Consider the following 22809-nt stretch of genomic DNA (forward strand, 5'->3'; position numbering starts at 1 on the left):
CCGGGGCCGCGGGCCCGGGAGGGGTGCGGGCAGCGCCGCAGGGACACGGACGGCGGTTTTCGAGGTGAACCGCTCGAGTAGCTCTGCACTTTGCAGATGGCCAGCCGTAAATGTTCAGAAATCATGATTCAGGTCCTTAAATCATGAGATTAAGGAAAAAAGGTTTGGAGTTTTCACATTTCCCATTAACTTTTTGAGCTGCTAGGGTGTTGTGGGGTCACGTTTTCAGGCTTTCTTCCATAACCACAAAGACGAGGCTTTTTTTCCGCCTTCCAGATGAAAGCAAATTCCCCCATCGTTCCTAGCCTACAGAAACGAGGGCTTCAGGCAGAGCATCGTATCTTCCAGCACTTTTGATGTGAGATCCGTCAACCCTGCAGCTTGACTGCAGCTAGACTTGGATATTTTGGGTTTTTTTCTCTGTCCACCATTAGAGGTAGCATGTCGTGCACTATAAACTTCTGCAGGTGTGGGAAAGCGCTGGCCCCAGCTGGCATGCTGCCTGTACAGAGTCTGCATGTTGGCGTGGTAAGGGGGAGAGATCCCAAGGGAGTTCCTAGGCTCCCCCCTCCGCTGCACTGTTTGCAGCAAAGCACAGACTAATAGACAAATACTATCTAGTAAGTAAAGGAATATTTCTTTGAAATTAAGGGACACCAGTTTTCACAGGGAGGATAGTCATCTCAAATGGAAATGTTTGTTTGGAAACAAGAAGAGGTGCCAATTTTGCCAACCTTTGAGGCTGGCTCTACCAAAGTGGCCTAAGAAAAAAAATGGGATCTTGCGCGTAATTACAATAAAAATCTGGGTGGGTGCAGCGTTGGGAAGCTTTCTCCAAAATGATTTATTCATCAGAGATCTCATTTGATCAGGAGTGTACCTGAAGTATGCCTCCCTGCTCAAATCCACTGTGTTTGGTGTCTTGAGACTGAAACGTTCACAGGAGTGAGCGTACCTCCTGTACCCACGGGGCTAGGCTAGAGCTCCTCTTGAGTAAAATACCCGGGTGGGTATGGGTAGGCGCTGGGTCCTCAGCACCAACTCTCCTCCAAGCTTATCATGTTCTGCCCAGTGCTGATGAAGCTTGGGTATGCTAGGCTTCGATATTCAGTTTTGATCACCTTGATTAAAAAAAAAAAAAAAAAAAACAGTTTAACAGCCCAAGGAAAGATTAGATTTCCACGTGAGGAGAGATTAAAAAGATCAACAGAAGAACAAGGAAAAGGGAGTGCTTTAGGCTATTATTATTGGCACAGATATAATAGAAAAGATTAAAAGGTTAGAAATCTGTTATAAATAGTGATAATCTCTGTAGCTTTTCTGTGCTGCAAAGCTTTAGTAAAAGTTGGGCACTCAAATGTGCTGCAACAATAGAAGTAATTGAAGCAGATATTAATGGGTCAGATATCTCTTGCTTTCTCTTCCTGCACATCCTTGTAGCTGCCCATTTCTGAAACACTGGCCTTCATTTAGACATTCTGCTTAAGAATATAAGGTCTATACTAATATGATAGCATTGTACAAGAAGCCACTGCCAGCAGACATCTTAATGCAGCTGCAGTTTCTCCATCAGCTGTCCCAACATTGTCCAAACCATAGGGGTCACATCCTCTCTCTTGAGTAGCCTTTTCTAGCCATTTATAACTGCACTGTCACCATACAGAAACCTGGTGGTGCTGACAAATCCTCCTTGTCTGGTTAGTCTCTCAATGTGAGAAGCTAAGTCATCGGTAATAGGTGCAACTGGTTAACTGCTGCTGTGGGGTCCGGGCATACGTCCCATTTGATTCACTGTAACCAATGAGGTTTTTAACTGCTTTTGTGTTGCTCCCGATTGCGTAGGTGCGATTCCGTCCATTCAAACAGCTTAACCACGGGTGTTTTCAGGCTGATTTTTACTATGTCATGGCTGCCGAGTGTATGGGTTTCTGCAAAGCTTACCATATGCATTATGCGTGAGCTCGCCTGGGATGCTGGTTTTCCTCTAGCATCCAACTCCTGGAAGTTCTTGCCCTGAGAAAGGCAAGAGATTTAAGAGTTTACAGTCTGCAAGTTACATCTCAAATTTAGATGCAAGGGTGAGCACAACTAGCAGTGTGAATGTATCCTTCCTGGAGTGTTTGAAATTAGCCTTGTAAACGTCAATACTGAGGTGTGCGTTCATTCAGATGCAAGCTGGCTCTGGAGTTTCTCTGTGCAATGTAACCCTTATTCTATGTCTTTGTTAGAACAACAGCTGTGTGAAATCACCAGAAGGATTGGGGTTTGAAAGACAAGTTCAAGGCATCTTTAAAAAACTTTTCTGAATTTATAATACAAATTAGATTTTTGTAACATAGTTTTCTGAAGGGACAACTTTTAATAGGAGAAAGCATTTGGAACTAGGAATGTATTAAACAAATGTCACATTTATTGAATCTGAAACCATAGTCCTGGTTATTTTTTCCTCACAGTTCAGCTTTCAATTTTTGTAGAAAATATTCCAAATATTTAAGCTTGTGGTTGTTTGGAGTTCCAGGCACTACTGGCATTAGACAAGAAACAATCAGTGTGCTTTTTGTGGAAGATTCAGTTTTTGACTGTTCAGAGGTAAATGAAAACTTTGAAAACTGAAATTAAGCAACAGTGCAGGATGAAAGTGTGTGAGAATGTTTCATTTTTCTCCAAATAGTAAAAGAATGATAAGGAAAAAAACCAAACCAAACCAAAACAAAACCCAAGAAGCCAGCTGTGTGTAATTACGTTTTTGGAAACCCCAACTAAGATTCGATTAGTCATGATAAGAGGATGACAAACTGGGGGCCCAATCCAAACTACAGTGTTTTTAGCCCAATGAATAGCCTTACTGAATGAGAATGCTCTAATACTTAAAGTTACTCATGTAAACATCTGCAAAAATAGAGACAGTGCTAAATTAGTAATTCAAAGAATGCAATCCTTCTGTATACAATTTTGACAATAAGTTTATGAATTACTTTCTTATGATCTTTAGTGACAGCAACAGTTAGAAATACTTATTTGTTGTTCAGTGTTTGCTGTTATCAGACCCTCCATCCAGCTGCTTGCAACTGCCAGCTCCTGAGGCCATTTTTTTTCCTCTGGATGTCAGCCTGTTGCATATGAACTTTTGCTAGGACACCGGTCCCTGTTAGCATCCCACTCTGGGTGCATTGTGGGTGCTTGCAGGCTGGTGGGGTGTGCTCTAGTGTTGGGACATTTCTGAAAATTAATTTTTATACAAATAAAAGAACAACAGTTTAACCAGCTTTAGAATTTGCAGTGCTTTTGTTGAGTCATTACTATCTAGCCCTAAAAAATAAACTGGTAATTACATAGCGTGATTAAGATGTAATTCCAACACAGTCTTGGAAGGCTAATGGGTGTGAAGATTGAGACCTCATCAGTATGAGATACTGAGCAAAGCAGACCTAACAAAGCATTAATATCTCCAATTCTCATCACTTAACCAGGACACTATTTATGTTCTTAGAGGAATTTAGACATAACAGGGTGTGAAAATGTTGTAAACCCCCCCCCCCATAAGTGTGAACAGTATACATAACATAGCTCTTTAAAACACTTTGAGGGCATTTAGAGATAGTTTGCTTATATTTTCGAGAGAAAATAGTCCAAGAATGCAGTAAATGGTTATAATTTTCCTATATAGCATTTGGGTATTTTAAAATGTGCTCATTATTGGATTTTAATATCTAACTCAAATAGATTTCTACTGCTAATTCAGATATTTTAGGTGGTTTTGGAACAATTTTTATCTGTGTTAAGCATCTATACTGCTATGTGCACGTCATAAATCTGAGAGAAATGTTACTCCTTCACCTGGGGTTATTAGGTATAGAGAGTAGCGATAGCAGGATGGGTAGTAACTATGTTGCTTTAAGAACCACCCCTTTCTGGTGGTTCTTAAAGGCAAGGAGCCTGGCCAGCAATTTCAACAGAAATTGAGTACAAAATGGGCTTCATGTGCAAGAAATTATTTCTGATATACTAAGTAAATGTCAAAAATGCTAGATGTCAAAAGCCAGTTGTCAAATGCTGGACATGTTAGTGTGTTATTCCTGAGTACATTTTAAGTGAACCCCTACTTAGTTTTTCAAGTCACGTAGGATTAGCTTGTGTATACATCATTATCAGGATTTACAGTGTTTTACCATTGTGCTACTTCAAATACCCTCATGTCAACATCATGATTTAAAATCTTCCCCAGGGACAAAGATTGGATGTAGTTTGCATATTATACAACTATTTCCTGGAAGAAAAAGGAAAAAGTTGCATAAAGTTCATTTGATATGTTATTATCTCTGGGTATATAAAATACTGTCCAAACAGCATATTCTCTCCTTTTCTACTTCAATCACCACAAACTTGCATAGGAACAGTAGCTGAATAAGTGACTCCTGTGCTTCCTGGAAATCAGTAAACACACATATGTAAATATATGGATGAAATGGAAATTTCACATGAGGCACAAGTGTTTGATTATTGATATACATGCACACATTCATACATATGTCTATGTATACATGTATCTTCGTATATATATAGATACACACATATATAGGTATTAGTGCATATACGTATATATGTATGCAAGATGCACTAATAGCACTTCCTTTTAGATAAAACATGTATACCTACATCTATGTATCAGAATTTGACCACTGCACATCTATACATACACTGAGAAATACATGAGTAATTGTATTTTTCTGTCTTTACATATTTTACAAATACACATAGTGTAAAACTTTAAAAATACACCATATAAACATGTCAAGGTACCAGCACACTTTAACGCCAAAAACGACATGCCAGAAAAAATAAAGTTTTCAGAGAATTTTGCATCAGAAAATCTGATACAGAGTATCTTTAACTGCTTTTCAAAGGCCAGGGTTTGGCTCCAGCGGCTGGGTGGGATGAGACAGTTACACCTTCGAAGAGCAGAAACTCCACCTGGTGGTAGGTTCGATGGTGAAATTTTAGAAAATCAGCAACACAATCTCGGTTGTATGCCAAGGCAGTGAAATCTAGAAATAAAGATTTAAGTTAATACCGTTATCTTTGGGAAAGTGAGAAAAAAAAGATAAAAATGTACTGTGAACATTTCTACAACGTTTTGCTACTCATCAGTTGATGAAAGCCTTTCAGTAATAAAACCCCCTTACATTTTTATCATGAGCTGTGAATTTGTTAAAAAAGTCCTTTAAATTAATAGACATGTACGTGTAACTTGTTTTATTTGTTTAAACTTTTTTAGTACCTAGACATGTACAAAAGACATCTGAATAGATTAATTTGCTCCTGCTTCTTCTTAAGCAAAGTGTATGGATCAGATAAATGTTCAAGTCCCTGAAACTCCTTTGGTGTGCATCAGTTTAGGATCCATTACATAAACTTCTGTAGCATTAGGTTTAAGGGTAATTCCCACTTTAATATTTTTATTAAATTAGTTCACACTTTAAAAAAAGAAATTGTCCTTATGGTAACAATTTCTGTGACTGATCTCCACTTAAAAAATAATTAAAGTTTATTTAAATTAATGAGGACACTATTTACTTTATTTCTCCCTTTCCAATTCACAACAGTACAGAAACAGAAACAACATGTGCATTCACAAAACCAAGAAAATTTGTAAATATAATGCACATTGGCAGAAAAAAAATAGCTCATGTAAGGTTCATTGCAGAACTAAAGAGTAGCCCAAAGAAAAATAACAGAAACAAATGGATCTTGATTAACTCTGGCAAAGGATGACCCAAGCATCCAGGTTTTTAGTATGATGATTACTGTAGCACAGAGGAGGCCCTGTGAAACAATCTGAGCACCTGCCATACTTAGAGGGACAAAACATTCAGATGAATCAACTTCTAGGTTGAATACAACTCCACACACTTCTAAATATGTTATATAAAACTTAAGCAACGCTGAAACTAGAAAAACTGAAAATCAAAAGGCAAAATATGGCCAAAAGCATATTAAAATGTGATTGTATGTCAGCAAAATTAAATAACATTTTCCTACGTTTTCTACAAAGATCATCTGTCCCTTATAAAGTATTCTGAAGAGTACTCACTTCAGAAATAATTCTGCATTTTATATTTATGCTAGACATTGTGTATATTCATAAAAACTAAGCATATTTTAGTATGCTTAGTTTTTAGTTTAGGGGCAATCACAGACCCTGGATCAGATTCATCATGGTAAGGGTTATATTTCTTATTCATCTGGACTAAATTTTTAGAAATCAAATTTTATTTAGAGGGAATGCTGGTAATTAGAATAGTGGGCTTGTTACATCTGCTTCTTGGACTAATTCAAAACACATTCTGCTCATTCATACCAGTAATGGGATTCATAACTCCCGCCGCTCAGTCTCCATCTGAAAAAAAGCCAGGTTGCCTGAGAAAAACATGAATATTTAGTCCATAATGATCTGTTTGTCATACCAATGTATTCCATAGTAACTCTGGTTGCATTATTTTCCTGCAAGAAAAGCTTCACTAGAGGCTCATTAAGGTATAGATGTTCAAGGAATATAGGATTAGAATCCAACTAAAACAACAGTGAAGATGTCCAGTTTTTATTTGGCCTGATTCTGTGAGGAGAGAGTCCTGTCAGCTTATGCTGATTTCAGCAGGAGCAAAGGTGTTCAGCATCTCAGAAATGAAAGTTTCTCTAAATCCCAGTTTGAAAGGATACTTAAATACTTACACTACTCTTAGGTACTGTTTCCAGTGGAACTACTGTCATATATGAAATTAGGCACATACTGAAGTAACTTCAGTTACAGCCTACATGTTAACTTGAAATTTTTATTGCTATTTTTCTAAGTCAAAAGAGAAGGAGGCATATGTATTTCTAGGTAACTGAGTACCCTCTTTAGAATGTGAACTTCAATATTATTACCATGTTAATAGATTGTTAAACCAAATAATATCTTACATCAAATATTATAGTTTTGCAACAGTAGCATACTGAAAGTGCTACTCTGTAGACTGAAACAGAATAAAATTATTTAGAAAAAAACATGAAATGTCTGTATTCAACTTTTCACATAAAAAAATATATTTTGTTTTACAATACTAACAGTTAAGGCCACAGAACTCCACCAAGATGCTGATAAGCATTATTGATTGCAACTATTAAAATTAAAAATAAATATCAAGAAAATGGTTTGCATGTTTAAAATCACAGCAGTCAAACCAATCAGAAAAGCAACCATCAACATCTGTAGTGAGTCATAACCGTTTTCAAGTAAAAATTGCACAATGTGCTTTAAAAATGTCACATTCTTATGTACTACAACAGTGTTAGAGTAATATACAAGTAGAAGATTCCATCCTTCTGTCCTGGTTAGTCACAGTTTCCCTGGAATTCTCCGATGTATGATTCTGGTTTTCATCTTTACTGTCTTCACCAGATAAATCTTCCTTTTCTTTTTCTTGTCCGCTCTGTAATGGTTTTCCAAATCTATCTTCCTTTCTGCTACATACATTCTTCTGGCCTGTCAGTGGCTTTCGCTTAAACAGGGAAAACTGAAGTAAAAAAAAGGTAAATAGTATGCCTGAAACTGTTAACTGAAATTCAAGGTTAAAAAAAACCACAAAACCTTTTCTGTATACCAAAGTTAATTTAGGTCACAAATTTCTCCTTGGAAAAATAATTTTTTCAAAACAAAATGACTATTTGAAAAATGGTAATGGAAATCATTCGGCTGCAATATTTGAAATGTGTCAAAATAGCACAAATGAATCAGAGAAGTTAAAATGATTGCCATTTTGTCAAATTACACTGTACAGTTTGTAAAATATACTGCAAGTGGTACAAAATTTTTTTTGTTGTTTCTTTCAAACAAGACTCTGAAGCAAAAATACAGGCTCAGACCTGCAAAGCCCCAGAGCAGTAAATAATTAATATGCTTCATTATAAACATGTGTGTAGTCCCATTAAATTTAATGACAGTGTGTTTCTATGTCAGTGAGACTACACACAGGCTTGAAGTTAACTGGTGCTTAAGGTCTTTGTTCAACAGGAAACACAGCAGCCAGTCTCTGCAGAAGCCCTTGGATCCTAAACCTGTAAGAAATTACATATAAGGTACTCCTCAACATGCTTTTATATATACATATATATAAATATATATAAAACCACTCTTTAAATCAGTGCATGTTGGAAATAAATACAAGGTCAACTAGCTCAGCTGCTGCTTTCAGAGAGAAATATTTTTGAATTATATCTAATAGGAATCAAGTCCTGAGTTTTTTCACCTCACCAAAATCTGCTGTGACCATGTCTTTCATGAGCATGATATACATGAACAGGTGATAATGGGCTCTATCTCATTTCTGCTGACAGAACTACTATGATTTATTTTAATAGAGCGATTATTTGGACAATTTTAAGTTACCACAAAGTAAAATCAAATCTTAAACAGAAGAAACAGGTTGCTCAGCAGTTTGTTTACACAGATCAGGTAAACTGGAGTATTTTCTTCAGCTTGGTAACTGCCCACTGCCTTCTTGGTCACTGGTAAAACTAGAAGGAAAAATCAGGCCATGTACCTTTTTCCTCCCAACTCCTCCAGTTATTTGGTCATCAGTGTTCTCTGTAGAACTGTTCACAGTGTGGTTGTCAGTATCTTCTTTCTCTACAATAATATAAACCTTCATATTAACTTCCTTCTGATTCTTGCAAATTAAGGGCAGAAAAAAATGTTCTTCAAATTATTTTTAAAGTAAAAGTCACTACATAAAATGTGACTCGTAAAAAAAAGCGACCAGAATATTCAGTTCGACTTGATGTCCAGCCTGACAAGAACATTTTAATGTTTTTAACCTCTCAATATAATGTCCTTGTATTATTCTCCAGATGCTCAATTTTCAAGAACAGAACACTTCTGGCAGTCACATTATAGAAAATGTTTTGACTTGACACTTGTAGTTTCCTCTTACTGACAGAAGACCATGTCTTGCACACTGATTGTGAAAGGATATTCTAATTTGGAAAAGCTGACTTTCAGGGCAGGAGTTACGGTTCAGCATGGATTTTATTCCATAGAAACAATTCTGGGAAAGTAAGAACTTTCCATCTGAGTTGATGTTCCTATGTTTAAATTTTCCTATACTGCTGCAGGAATGATATAAATTTAGAACTTAATATCAAAACTTCCAGATCACTGTATGATGGAAAAATATTTAAGCATCCATTCTGGACAAGCTATTTCCATTATACTATTGAAAATAAATGGCATAGCTTCTTCAGTATTAAGGCAGTGGTCTTTTTTATACTACATTTATTACTGGCTTTCAAAAGAACAATTATAGATTCCAGATTTTATAAAATAAAATAAGTATTTTTTACTTGTCTTGCATATAGGTCACTCAAGTTCACACTCCCCAGCTTTTCTGAAGGAATATACAGCTCGCTCAAACTGCCATCAAAACTACAAGCAACATCTAGACTTACATCTTCAGCATCTCTGAACAGTGTTCAGTAATTACCACACTTCACCTAAAATAATGTTTGTGAATGAAATGAGGAAATGTCAGTTGACAGAGGACTTTTGACAAGCTTTTCTACTGAAGTGAAGAAACATGGCACCTAAAGAAGTTGTTTGAGAGACAATACAATTACCATTACATTGTCACTGCAGAGCTAGAACTGCTCTTAGCAAGTAAGATATCATTCTGCTAAAAAGACTTCCTCCAGTACATAACTGGGAAAAGTAATTTTTTCTTTCAAATCATTAACAATTAGTCATGGGTTTTTTTCCTCTCAAATTTCAGCATGTCTTAAGAACTGCTTTACCAACTACTGACAGTAAGTGTATTGTTCAGTATTTTTATAATAGAGATTGTTAGAAAAGCTTTATCTTTTGAAATGTTTTGTTTTTAGAATGTCCGTAACAGTCCGTTTCTTACGAGTTGTATTCTTACCCTGCTGAATGATGGTCTCTTTCTGAGTAGTCTCTTCTGGCTATAGAGAGATAAAACAATGACATTTCTAATTTCAAACGTTAAAAAATAAAATGTTTAACTATTAACACCTACATACATGTTCCTCCCTCTACTGAAACCACCTATAACACCAGCTTTGCATTTCCAAGGTAACTACACATACATACAAACTAATATAAGTTATAGAACCAAATTCTTTCAGAGACCAATAACTTAATAGGGATAAATGATTTTACCTCTACAGTTTCATCTGTGCTATTACTGCTTTTCTCTCCCTCAGGTGTTTTACTATGCTTCTCCTTTTCATATTTTTCCTCTATTTCCTCTTCTTTCTCTGTTCCTTTCCCTCCTCCTCCTGCTTCTTCTTTTTCTTCTCCTTCTTCTTCTGTTTCTTCATCATCATCATCATCATCATCATCTTCATCATCATCATCATCACCACAATCATCATCAGTCTCTTCATCTCCAGACAAGTTTTGTTCCTTTGATAAAATGGCCAAAATGTAATTTTGAAACTCATGCTGCACAATGATATCATGGTCCTCATCCTACACCAGTTAATCATACATTATCATTTGGACTGAGAACAAGAAAACTCAGAAGAAAATGTTCCAAGGAGTAGAGTAAGGACAAAGACAGGAGCCCTCATTCAAGGTTTCCTAATTTTAACTGATTTTTAAAAAACAGACCTCCAGTGAACACTCGGAGTGCAGCTGACTTTTATGTTTTGCAAACGTGTGTCTCCTTAATGCAAAAACAACGGAAACAGATTTGGTTTTGGAAACAAAATGCTTATTTTAAATGTTTGAAATATGTATAAGTAACACAAGCAGTAGTAATACCAACACTGAAAAAAATAATTAAAATCTATTTCCTGAGAAAATTAATAAAACAATACCAGATACAATGTTCTGGTTCATCTGATTCAATACAGACACTCTCATTTGAATTTAAGTTGGTTTCAGCCTGGGATAAAACTTCAATATAGTAAAATAAAATAGCCAGGGGTATTATAAATTTTTAAAAGTAAAAATGATATTTTTTGTAAAAATATGTAGAAAAAAAGAACCAATTATCTCCTTACTACTCTATTCAATCAGATTGCCATTACTATGACATTTATGTATTTATAACACCATGAAATACAATGTTTTAAACAGAAACATTCTCCCTCCCATTGCGGAAATATAAGAGCTAAACCAAGTCCAAAATGGACTTCTGATGTCAAATCAAGTGAACATTTATCATTGCATGAGAGTATGCAGATGTTCTACTACCTGTTTGCATTCTGATGCTTTTCTTCTATGACTGATTGAAATACAGGTATTGAACCAGTATTTTATGTTAAAGAAATCTGAACAAAAACCTACTTCTCTTCCACTCCAGCCTATGCCATGATGGGAACTGGTGGGAACGATCTGCATGCTCTTTTGAAAGTGTGGTAGAGGAAAGGGTCTTATTTTGAACACCTTTGTATATTTTGGTCCAAATGCTGCCTCTTATTTTTTGTCAATGTTTCCCTCTTCCTTTTTTTTTTTTTTTAATTTTTGCTTGTTGTCTCCACAATGACTGTTTTCATGCTCATCAGAAGTTAACTTGCTAGTCAGGAGACTGTTAGGTAATGTTTCTAGAAGTTGAACATAAAGCTGCTTAGCCAAGAATATTTAGAGGTATGCAAAAGCTCAGTAGGTTAGTTGTTTCTCGGCCTATACTCTTTCTGGTTGAGTTAGCTGTGTAGCAGAGTATTTTTGGACCTTACTTGGAAGCTTTCCACCATCTTAAGCATAACTGCACACCTGTAATTAAGAATCACGATACCACAGACATTCAGCTTATACCACTTTCATTGTTCTCTTTTGTCCCATTGTCCACAGGCTTGTCTGGTGTCCTTTGCAACTTCACAGACCAAATTTTAAAACTTCAGATAAAAAGCCTCACTGGGTATACCAGCATGTGCAGCAGAGTTAATGGGAGTTCTCCACAGTGTCTAGTACTTGTGCATCACACACCACATTCTGAGAACTGCTGTGAAATGCGCTAGTAGCAAAGATTAATCCTGCATGGGTTCAGGCTACACATTAACCATACACTGATGCTACAGAGACCACTTCAGAAACTGAAGGTACCCTCGTAGTGCGTTATATTGCCAGCTACATATTTCAGCTCTAGAAATGTTAGGAATGAAATAAAAGCAGAAATCACCAGTGCCATTGGTAGAAAGTCCCTTTTGTAGCACAGCACAACCATGATTCAAACAATGGGCATTCAGCAACAGATGCATTCATCCGGATGCAGCTCACCTTACTGGGGAAAAGACCTTCTACTAACAGGTACCTTCCTGTATTTCCTTAACTGAGGCTTCTTCCAGTCAGCTTTCCAATCTATCTCTGTAACTGTATTTCACTATAAACAGTGAAAACGGCAATCTGTTTCAACTCTAACAAAAGAAAATCAAGTGCAAAATATTTTGGTGAGATCATAGAATCATTTAGGTTGGAAAAGACCTTTAAGATCACAGAGCCCAACCATTAACCTAACACTGCTAAGTCCATCACTAAACCATGTCCCTAAGTGCCACAACTACATGTCTTTTAAATAACTCCAGGGAGGTATTTAAACTACTACTTCCCTGAGCAGTCTGTTCCAAGGTTTGATAACCATTCATTTTTTCTCACACAGCAAGTAGACTGAGCAGCAGTGCCAGCACACACAGTACCATTTAGGGTAGCATGCACCATTTCATATTACCACCTGGTCGTGTGCCCTGGCACACTATTGCGCAGGTTCCTGGCAGCAGTGCACGAAGATTCCCAGTGACGATCCTACTGTCATTTCCTGGGGACTCCACACAGTGGAAAGTCTTCTGAGAACAAGCACAACCACTGTCAGAATCCTGTCTCCTGGCATTTCCAACAGGTAAACAGGTAGGAGGAAAATGACAGCAGGTTTGACAAGGGTGTGTTCTTTTTTTTTTTAAAAAAAATAAAAATCTTTTTGGTTTAGTGAGAAGACTGATTATGAAGCTAAACATGACAAACTTGACTCTTCTATAATACACTCCAGCATCTATGATGGAAAGCAAGAGCTAATAATTATTCCACATTTTTAAGAGCTGAGAAAAGGTGGCTTCTTACCTATCATTATATCCGATGAACAATGAACATAAAAACTGAAAATGTTTTCATCTAAACTCCATTGGAAGTGGTGTTATTTATCACTGTCAGAGTTTATCTGTAGATGTGAATGGTACCACTATGGGTACACAGCAATATTTAATACAGAGGTGTTTACAGAGATTACACATGCACGTGATTTTGTCTTTGTGAAAACTGTAAAACCCCTCCACTGGATACTGATACTCAGTTTTCCAGAGGACCTGCCCAAGCAGGTCCAGAGGAGGCCATGAAGATGATCAAGGGACTGGAGCACCCTCTCTATGAGGACAGGCTGAAAGAGTTGGGGGTGTTCAGCCTGGAGAAGAGAAGGCTCCAGGAAGATCTGACAGTGGCCTTCCAGTACTTAAAGGGGCCTACAGGAAAGATGAGGAGGGACTCGTTATCAGGGAGAGTAGGGATAGGACAAGGGGTAGTGGCTTTAAACTGAAAGAGGGTAGATTTAGATTATATGTAAAGAAGAAATTCTTCACTGTGAGGGTGGTGAGGCACTGGCACAGGTTGCCCAGAGAAGCTGTGGCTGCCCCCTCCCTGGCAGTGTTCAGGGCCAGGTTGGACGGGGCTTTGAGCAACCTGGGCTAGTGGGAGGTGTCCCTGCCAATGGCACAGGGGGGTTGGAACTAGACGAACTTTAAGGTCCCTTCCAACCCAAACCATTCTGTGATTCTAGTCCAGCTTTGAACTACTGAAAATTTTTATCCCACTTTATAAGCACATGTAAGTATCTCTAGCTCTGCTGATACGGAGATACTGATTAAGCAGTTACAACAAAAATACCTATGTTCTATATAGTATGGGCAATAAAAGTAGTTAGGATTTCAGTTCTGAGAGAGGAATTTCTCCTAAATACATAATAAAGAGTCATGACATATTCACTGGAAAATCAGGGCCAAAGTCAAACTGATATGAGAAAAGCTCTTCTTCAAATTTTTACCTTTTCAGTTACATAATCCAATCTCAGAAATGAGCTATACTTCTAGCCTCATCTCCAGGCACACTTGATATCCAGCTTTCTATCCACTGACAACTGTTTTCCTCCTCATCTAAATATTCAAAACATAGTTTAAGAAATGAAAAGCTTGTTTCCTTTCAAAACCATTCCTCCTGCACAGATAATAAGGTGTCTAATGAGGAACAGCACTCTAATTATAAATCTACGGAAAGTAACCAAGAAAACCAGAACTTGCTGTTTATAAATAATTCCTACAAGCACAGTCTAGTGCTAAACTGAAAAAAAACAGCAAGGAAGAACACTTTTTTTTTTTTTTTGGTAAATCTGGTGAAAATCTCATCAGAACTAAATGCTCCAAATGGCTAGGAAAGTTGTCATAGAATAACATTTAAAAAGACATTTTTCTGCTTCTTCATAGAGCTATCATTCATTAGTGGGACTTAGAATAGCATTATTCTAAGAATAAAATTTTATCAAAGTACAGAATTACTGTCAACATTCCAGAAATTGTCTATCCTGGTAAGCAGAATCAGGTGGACTCGTATTTAGCATACTTGAAAAAAAAAAAAAAAAGCAGACCATGATCAGTGTGATGTTAACCATATCAACACAGTTACAGCATTTCAGAAACTGTACACCAAGATCCCACGGTAGCCTTATAGAACTTACAAGACTTATGTACAACTCCTATGCATACAAAAATCACTGCTCTTTTACAGATGCATAATGGCTGAACTTCTACCTGCACTGCTCCACAGGTTCTGCTTACAGTGAACTTACATATCAGGTTTGGATTCTATCATAAAGACAATGTTTCCTATTAGCCTAAACAAAGATATCTAAATGCAGGAGTCTACAAAGGAGATAGAATCTAAGCTGCCATTGTAGTTATCAGAAATCTTTGGTGGAATTCCTTTGGTAAGTGCCATTCAGACATCCTAGGAATCTGAGACATCCTTACATGGGGCTTATGGAGATGTGCATCATTCTGGACCCCAACTCACAGCCATGCATGACACCCCACAATGCCTAAAATCACACTAGATGTGTTTGTTTAGGTAACTGAGCAATGCTCCTCATCAAAAACATCAGTGGAGCTTTAAGGGACGAATGATCTTACCTGCTTATGGTTTTGCAAAAGTATTGCCTCAGGTGGTATAACTGTCTTCTGCTAAAATGGCTGCAGATGGCTTTTCTTTGGGAATATTAACACAGAATAAATCAAAGAACCATAAACCAGTTTGGGTTGGAAGGGACCTTAAAGATCATCTCTGTATTCCTCCGTATTCCTCCTGGGCTACCTGTCCTTGCTTCCACACTCTGTAAGCTTCCTTTTTATGTTTGAGCTTCTCCACGAGCTACTTGTTCATCCATGCAGGCCTCTTAGTGGTCATACCTGACTTCCTTTTTTAGGATGCATCATTCCTGAGCTTGAAGGAGGTGATCCTTGAATATTAATCAGCTTTCTTGGCCCCCTCTTCCTTCCAGGGTTTTATCCCGTGGTACTCTACCAAGCAGATCCCTGAAGAGGCCAAAGTCTGCTCTCCTGAAGTCCAGGGTAGCAAGTTTGCTGTGCATCCTCGTCACTGTCCTAAGGATCTTCAACTCCACCATTTCACAGTAACTGTAGCCAAGGCTGCCCTTGAACTTCACACTCCACATCATCAACTCTTTGTTAGTGAGAACAACGTCCAGCATAGCACCTCTCCTCACTGGCTCCTCTATCACTTGGAGAAGGAAGTTACCATCAATGTATTCCAGGAACCTCCTGGATTGCTTATGCCCTGCTGTGTTGTCCCTCCAACAGATATCAGGGTGGCTGAAGTTCTCCACAATTACCAGGACTTGTGAACATGAGGCTGCTCCTATCTGTCTATAGAGGACCTCATCCACTCGGTCTTCCTGGCCAGGTGGCCTGTAACAGACCCCCACTATAACATCACCTGTCCCCGCCTTCCCTTTAATCCCGACCTGTAAACTCTCAGTTGGCGCCTCATCCATCCCCAGGTAGAGCTCCATGCACTCCAGATGGTCACTGACATAGAGGGTGACACCCCCTTCTCACCTCCCCTGCCTGTCCTGCTTAAGTTGACTGTGTCCTTCCACTCCAACACTCCAGTCATACAGGCCATCCCACCATGTTTCCATGATGCCAATAAGACTGCAGCCCTATAGGCATGTCCACATCTTTAGCTCCTCTTGTTTATAAAGACATTTCTTTTCTGAATGCTCTATAAAAATGTGCTCTTATGTCTACAGGAGAGGAAAAAATTTAACTGTTCCATACTGTGGTCTCACCTGGTGGCATGCTCTGGCTGAAAGACTGAAAGTTTCGCTGAAGACATGTCTCATGGTAGACCTTGCTCAAATGACAACTGTGAACTAGATTTCTCTATACTGACATAACTAGTGCATCACAGATGCCTTCTGGATACTTTATGGAGCTCTGACATATGGGCTGTTCATAATTAGTATTTCAGAAGGGAATGCTTACGGTTTCTTTCCAAGCATTTTATGTTTACCACCACCATTTTATACTTCTAGGGAAGAAAATCTCAAAACCACTGATGAGAAAAATTCAGTTGCAGATCTTTTAAAAAGCTACTGAAATATCAGTGATGAAGAGAAATCTGTAATTACTATGTGTACCACTCAGAAATGGAGTTCTGGGAAGCTCTCATTTACAGAAAAAAATATTTCTGTTTCTAGTTGTCCTGGAAACTTAAAAATCCACAGAGAAGATTATTAAAGAGAACTGTGAATGAGGTAGGCAGCTACATGCTTCTTCCTTGGTGTTGTTCTGCCAAGCAGCTATAAAACAGCAATTGCTTAGCAGAGCTTTTAGTCATTTAAGAAACAAATTCCTCCCATTACCTGTCCAGCCTATTACCTTTAGATGCCCAAAAGCATGCCATGGCTCTCTTACATGCCTATACAACAACTGAACAGAACACATACTAGTAGGAGTTTCACTATGAAGTAGAAGATTCTTAGTGGATGGGTATCAGGTCTGAGGAGGCTGGTCAGTGGGCATAATGCTGTCATATGGGACTGAACAATGCTCACTTTGTAGAGCACTGGTAAAGACAACTACAAAACATGTTTCTTCAGACCATCCTTCTTTTTTGATGCAGGACTGAAGAGGAACAGGTGGAACAATCATCCTCCACTAGCAATCGTTTTGCTCTCCAAAATACTAGTGCACATCAATGTCATTCCTGAATTGCCCATGCTGGGAAAATCCACTGTGTTAACATTTTACTAAAACAGCATTTAAAGTAACAATATTATTGTTTAATGATTTAACATGCAGATGTGAAGAAAAAAAAAAAAGCTCCGTTTACCCTTTGTGGGTTGGAGATATATGGATGGGTAGGCACGCAACATTTTGTTGATTTTGTCATGATGTCATCTGGTGTGAAGTGACTGGAAATGCTGCCTGATAAAACTCTCAGTAAAGCCAAGATACACACCTTGTAGTTTCTTACTTAGAAGTTACAGTGAAAGCTTAGTATCTTAAAATTCACATAGTGCTAGCCATTTGCCATCAGGAATTTGAACTGAGCTTTCATTTTGTAGCTATTAACATAGAAAAATTATTAGCTTAGCTACTCTAAACCTTAGAGAAGTATCTTTCACTTTAATGATTACTAAAGAAAGAGCTGTCCAGTTGGATGACTGACAAATTTCAAAGACACAAGTACCTAAATGAGAGCACTCAAATGAGAGACTTAACAGCAGATTCTTTCAATTACAAGCAGAAAGGCAGTCAAGCTGCCAAACTAGGCTTTCCTTATATACTGTCATGGAAACAAACAGAAGAGCTCAGCTGAATACAGCTGAAAAAGCCAAGCTTGTCACCATAACTAGAAGTTAACATCTAGGCTTCCACTAGGTCATACTGGTTTCCTGATTGTACAGTTCTGTGTCAGGAGCACTTGACGTGGATTATCCGATAGTTACAAGAGTCCCTTAATGCTTATGTCATGTAAGTATCCTGGAATACTAATGCAATGCTGAACTCATAATTTCAGGCACACTGTGCAGACAGTGAAACAATTGGAAATCATTTTTATGTCACCCATGAGTTTCCATTGCTACATGTCAAGCAAACATTGAACTTCAAAAGATAGTTATCACTTCCTGTAAATATGATGAAAGAAAATGTTTTGAAGTAGTAATGCCCACATAGTAATACAATGATTACCCTGAAGATGTGATGACTAAATACCACAATAGTGCTTGTGATACTCCAACAGCATGGTGTCACTCTGAGAAAAATTGAATAAAATAGTGAACACACAGCTGTAAATAATGTTGTTAGAAACTGATTGAGCAAATGCATTTTTCATTGTTGTCTTCCTAAGTCTTCATCTGGCAATACTTTGCTATGCAATATATTTTATTTACTAAAAGCCAAACACAAGGACCTACCAGTTTCCATAGATCTGTGCACTTTTGTCACAGGCTGGCAGTGCATATATTTTTCATTCAGACAATTCATCTGATTACATTTATTAATCAAGACTTTAGGTGTCATTCTGAGTTAGTACACTGACATTTATTACACAGTAGTAGACAGTCCTTTTTTGATAACATTATCTTAAAGATATTTCAGTTAGCTTTGGTGCAATTATTCTGTGGCTTGTCAGCTTGCTGCTGTAGGTGTACCTGGAGAAAGACACATGTTTGCATTCTTGTTTGAGTAAAAATATCTACTTAACAATGTATAAAATTTTAATGTAAAATGACATTCTAAAAAAGATGGTATTTGTACTTTGAGGGTTTAGATTTTGACTATTCATGACAGAACCAATTTAAATATATTCTCTTTCTCCAGCAATTCAGAACAATTTTTTATTATTTATTCCCCAAGATAAATCAACATCTGATATAGCTCAGATGTACCACATCTTTCATATACAAAACTGTTATCTTCTCCAAAAGTTTGCTTTCTTTGAAGAACAAATAAATAATATCAGTTTCCAGGATGAAAAGAAAAAAAAAAACCTCTATAGAACTAGAAAGAATTTTTAAGGTGTTTGGTGAAGAATCATAAAACAAGTTGGAGACTGTTTACATCAAATATAATCTCTTATGAGTTACTTTACATAGTTACCCTTTAATATTCAGTCACTGGGAAATAGCATACCAAAATAACTCCTGGGTACTTAAGCAAAACAGATGAAATATAATGAGCAACTCCAAATTGGAATATGTTGATGTTATCTCAAAAATTTAGTGCATCTCTGGAAGATATTATGCTGAATAAAATGAATTCTTAATGTAACAGACACAGAGAAAAACTAACTTGGGAATTAGCCCACACTTGGATCCAGTTTGTGCATTTTTTCCGAATTCTTATAGAAAAAAGTTCTAGTGTCTGGAGTTTGTCATGCAGCTCCCACTTATTTGTAAGTGAATGAGGACAGTCACTACTTTCTGCTTTTATTGTGCCACATAGAGTACTGCATGTCTCTCCAAAATCCTGTGCTTTTTGTTGAAATTCTGCCTTAATCATGCTGATTATTATTCAATGCTTGGATAAAAATATGGGAAAAGGCAAATTTTCACCAGTAACACCACAGCATGAAGAAAGGTTCTTCAAGATTCTCTGTTCTCCATACACTCCTGAAAGAGATGCCCTACAAGTCACTGCTAAAATCTCCCACAGCCTGCAACACTGTGTCTCAGGGGAGATCCTCCATTTCAAAATACTCTAATGTAAAAGTGGTGATTTCCGCACACAACCATCAATAATCTTTAAACCCATTCTCATCTTGTATGGGTAGATTTTCCAAGGCGCACACACAAGTCAGCAACACAAGTCCCATCAGATTCCCCATGCAATTGTTCTCCACATCATGCTGGCACTTGTGGAAGATCTACCCCAGCTATTGGAAGGCTGGGTTTAAAGCATGGCTTAATTTCTTTCTGTACTCTTGATACAAGACACATTCAGGTTTGCTTTGTTCTTCTCCTTAGAGATGGCAATGAAGTGTCTAGTAAAAGAGATTAAATTTTGGAGCAGTTCTGCTGCTGTGTTTCTAATTGAGAGTCATTTTGTGCCTTGGTTAGAATGAAAGTAAGTATTTTAAACTTCCTGTCAGAAAACCAGCCTCTGCCAGGATGACTCACAATCTCAAACTCATATTAGATTGTCATTGTTGTTGACCTCCCAGTTGAACAGCACAGGCTCTTGTATTATCAGTTGGTACACAGGGAGTGGAAAATGCTTCTCTTCAATACTACTGTGATCTATATCCATACAAGTATAGCTGCAGATAAAGGCTTTGTTTAATATAAAATTCTGCTTAGAGCTACCTTTGTGTAGCTCACTCTCTCACTCTCACTATGAACCCATAAATACTTCACATTTCACACAAACCACAAATGCAACTCGGTGTGAAAGGTGAAATTCATGAGAAATTACAAAGCTCTAAATCTGTAATGATGAACCTGGGACATTCCAGCAGACTGCCCTGCAAGCAATCTCAGACAGAAAGAGAGGGATGTCTGATTTTTCAATGCTGGGACATTTATGAAAGCCAGAATGGTAAATATCTTTACATTTGATATTTCAGGGTGCTGATAATAAATATTTTCACAACTAAGTATGGGGTTTCGAGATATCATAATAGGATTAATATTTGTTCAGATTGCTATAGCATGAGGTTGCTGAGAAAAGAAGCAATAGGCACTATCACAAATCCTGAAAAAGGACAGCGATTAAGTGTACTTTCTTTTTCTTCTGGCAACAGAAAAATAAAGCCTCTGTAGCTCTCAGCAGTGCAATTTTCTGATGCCAAAGCTATCTCTCCAAAATCCTTTCAGTATGCAGAAGCTAACCTCTCCTCTCTCCATTACAAAAAAGTATATAAAAATATTACAGCTCAATTAGTGACTTCAGATCATGAACACACTCAGAACTTCACTGAGGACAAAACTGTACATTTGCCATTTGTGCAAGCAAAGTATTTGCTCAGTTGCTCAAAGAGTATCACAGTACTAAACGCTGTCATTTATTTGAATTGCACATTTAAAAATTAGTTGAGAATTTCCCTTTTACATTTACTTTGCCCTTTTTTTCCCCTTTTTACAGATCTGACAACATTCTTTTGTCTGAAGATCCTTTTGTTTCTAGGTTTGATTCTGCTTCCCATAATACGCAGTATAAAATGAAAGATAATACACAGAAGTTCAGGTGAGTTCACTGTTCATAAATACAGCCTATAAGCACTAAGAAAAAACTCAGATTGCACTAAAAAAGATGCTCTGCCTTTAGAAACTCATTTGTTTTATAGTATTTAACAGTACTTTTGTTAAATTACTAGATTCACACCACAAATTCAATTAATAAAAATAAAAGACTGTTTGCTATTCTGAGAGGTAAGATCTAGAAGGTAGAGTCATCTTTTGATAAAGTAAGCTAGAATTTATCTTAAAAGATGGCTAACGCTAAGAAAAGCTAGGAAAAAAAACCTAAAAGTAATGGAAACAAAAACTGAATGTCCTTTTCTGCATGATTCTTAAAGGTCTCATTCTAAAGAATAACCATGTATTTATCTAGATAAGACACTGGGACAAAAAGCAGTGAATGAAAACCAGACATGTTCTATAGTTTGGAGAAAGACATTTTTGTTATTCAGCATCAATTATGCAGAGATAATTATTATCTGAATAAACAATTTCATATTTTCAGATATAATGGAAAAATTTACTTGCTGAAATTTTGCAGGCATCACAGAAGAACTATGCTACAGCATGTGCAAAGCAAATCTAGAGCACCCTCATCTCTAACAGGAGCTGTGTGGCAAGAGCAAACTTGCACCCTGCTCCCCAAAAATGGAATATATGCTTGTAATTCATGACTGCTATAAAAGTCAGTATGTGCATGTGTAATTCTGTGAACACATATGTGAGAGTGTGCAGGGGGATTAAAATTTCTGAGATTAGCTGCAGAAGGGTGCTCAGAAATTTGCAGGTGCTTATTAACATTTTATCAATGCCTAGTGTTGTTGTTACCTGCTTTATTGCTGCTCTTGATCTTGAATGGGTAGTTGGCTGATTGCTGGTTAACTGTTATTAATAAATCAATAAACCACTTTGATCTTGATTTGATTTAAACCACATGGCTGAACAGTTTTTCCATGTGACAACCGTGAGTGAATAAATCACGAAGAGGGATTGCTTGTGATGTTATTTTTTCTAATACAAGAATACAGAGACATCAAATGAAGGTACCAAAAGACAGATTCAAGACAAAAAAATGAGTTAGTTCTTCCAACAAAGTGTAAAGTAATATAAGAATTGTCTGCCAAAGCATGTACTGGATGTCAAATGGGTTAAAAATTGATTGAAAGAAATTAATGGAAAAAAAATGGCTATTAAACATAATATATCTGCTGAACCACAAATTATTGAATATACTGAATATATTTGGTATACTGAACAATTACACAAGAGAAGTAACGCTACACATGTGCTCCATTTTTGTATTTTTTGCCAGGCATTTACCAGTAGCCACTGACAGAAAAAAAATATTGGACTAAATAGACCTTTGGACTGAGCAATTGTCTGTTGTTTTCTTTCTCTATTGTGGGATTTTTTCTACTAAAAACTAGTTCAGGAGTACTTTTGCCATGTTTCTTAAATACTGCATATAAATCTTTTTGTATCCCATAATAAATACCAAGGACACACTGAATTT

The 22809-nt window shown here is 37.1% G+C and overlaps 1 long non-coding RNA gene across 1 annotated transcript; it reads right to left on the reverse strand.

Annotated features, from left to right (window-relative positions):
* Positions 1–7444: 7444 nt before the first annotated feature.
* Positions 7445–10300, reverse strand: LOC113480252. Its single transcript, XR_003398447.1, has 3 exons — positions 9954–10300; positions 8580–8665; positions 7445–7538 (listed from the first exon to the last, which is right to left on the reverse strand). It is a non-coding gene; the product is annotated as an uncharacterized LOC113480252 (long non-coding RNA).
* Positions 10301–22809: the final 12509 nt, after the last annotated feature.

Source organism: Athene cunicularia, assembly GCF_003259725.1.
Source record: "Athene cunicularia isolate RWA chromosome 1 unlocalized genomic scaffold, athCun1 chr1_part1, whole genome shotgun sequence".
Taxonomy (NCBI): domain Eukaryota; kingdom Metazoa; phylum Chordata; class Aves; order Strigiformes; family Strigidae; genus Athene; species Athene cunicularia.